The 1,438-nt window shown below is 34.5% G+C and overlaps 1 long non-coding RNA gene across 1 annotated transcript; it reads right to left on the reverse strand.

Annotated features, from left to right (window-relative positions):
- On the reverse strand, positions 263-697 carry LOC107641920. Its single transcript, XR_001620515.2, has 2 exons — positions 589-697; positions 263-438 (listed from the first exon to the last, which is right to left on the reverse strand). It is a non-coding gene; the product is annotated as an uncharacterized LOC107641920 (long non-coding RNA).

Genomic DNA, 1,438 nt, shown 5'->3' on the forward strand with positions numbered 1-1,438 from the left:
TAATTTTTTATTCTTGAAAATCAAAAGTGATAACTCCTATACAAAACATTGTCTAACTAAACTTACCAAAATACAAGCATTGCAATAAACACTAATCAGTCAAATCTACCATCCAGTTCCCTAAACTATGTTAATATCTAATAATGTATTTAAACCATTTAATAAGTGCTGTTTTTACTACTTAGGATATGAATATATAAGACAAGTAGCTTAGCTAAGTGATGATGAATAAGATTTGGAGGCCAAAAGTTTCTTCCTTTTGTAATTAACTTAAAAACAAGCCTGCCTTAGTTTCTTGGTCTCTTGTGTGAGTTTCATCCCGGGAACTTGCTCCAATATCTTTGTTTCTTGCTCCAACACTCCAACTTCATTATCCAAACTCATCTCTTACAAAGATTTGTGGGAACCTCTCCTGTCAGGGAATTTCTATCAAGCCGGCTATTATAAATTGAAATTATAACAATGAAAAGATGTCATTAGAAACAATATATAACTAGTCAAATAATATAAAGAGAAAGAATAAAATTAGCTTGGTAAAAAGAGTCGAGAAAATTTATTAAAAAACTAAAATATGAGGCAATTACTTACAGAACCTCAAGTGTCTGAACTAGTCCTAATGTTTCTGGTATAGAACCAAATAAATCATTTCCATCAAATAATCTACAAGGAAAAAGAAAAGGTTGTTAAAAATGGTAAAATAGATGACATCCAATATATTTGACTGTAATTGGTGAATATGCATGTGGAACTTTAACATTTTATTTATATATTTGATAAACCCCATATTTAGGGTTTATCTTGTGCATGATTTAGGGGATTTTATGACCTTCTACCCACATTTATTCAATGAAATAGCATGGTTTCATGATTGTCTCCTAATTTGTACCTAAGTGTAAAAACATGCTTTCTATGCCCTTAATTAGCCAAATTTAATTCAAGTTTGATTCCACTGGATGCCTTGATTTGTTTGTTAAGTGATTTCAGGTTGAAAAGGCTAGGAATGAATCAAAGGAGTGAAGAGGAAAGCTTGCAAAGTGGAGAACACATGGAAAAGCCAAAGATTTGAGATGCACCATCCACGCGCACGCGCACCAGACGCGCACGCGTGGATCGCAAAAACTTCAGGGATGCGTACGCATGCTCTACGCGTATGCGTCGGTGGCCGCACGTGATTTTTAAATAGAAAACGTGCTCAGCGAATTCTGAGGAGCTGTGGGGCCCAATTTGCAACCAACTTTGGTGCCAAAGTGCTTTAAAGGACCATGGATTGAAGGGAATTCACAACTTTTGCTCATTTACACACATTAGGATTAGTTTTAGTTAGTTTTAGAGAGAGAAGCTCTCACTTCTCTCTAGGATTAGGATTAGGATTAGGTTTAGGTCAATAATCTTAGATCTAGGTTTTAATTCATGCTTTCATTTTCTTCTACCTCTCAAT

Source organism: Arachis ipaensis, chromosome B05 (assembly GCF_000816755.2).
Source record: "Arachis ipaensis cultivar K30076 chromosome B05, Araip1.1, whole genome shotgun sequence".
NCBI lineage: Eukaryota > Viridiplantae > Streptophyta > Magnoliopsida > Fabales > Fabaceae > Arachis > Arachis ipaensis.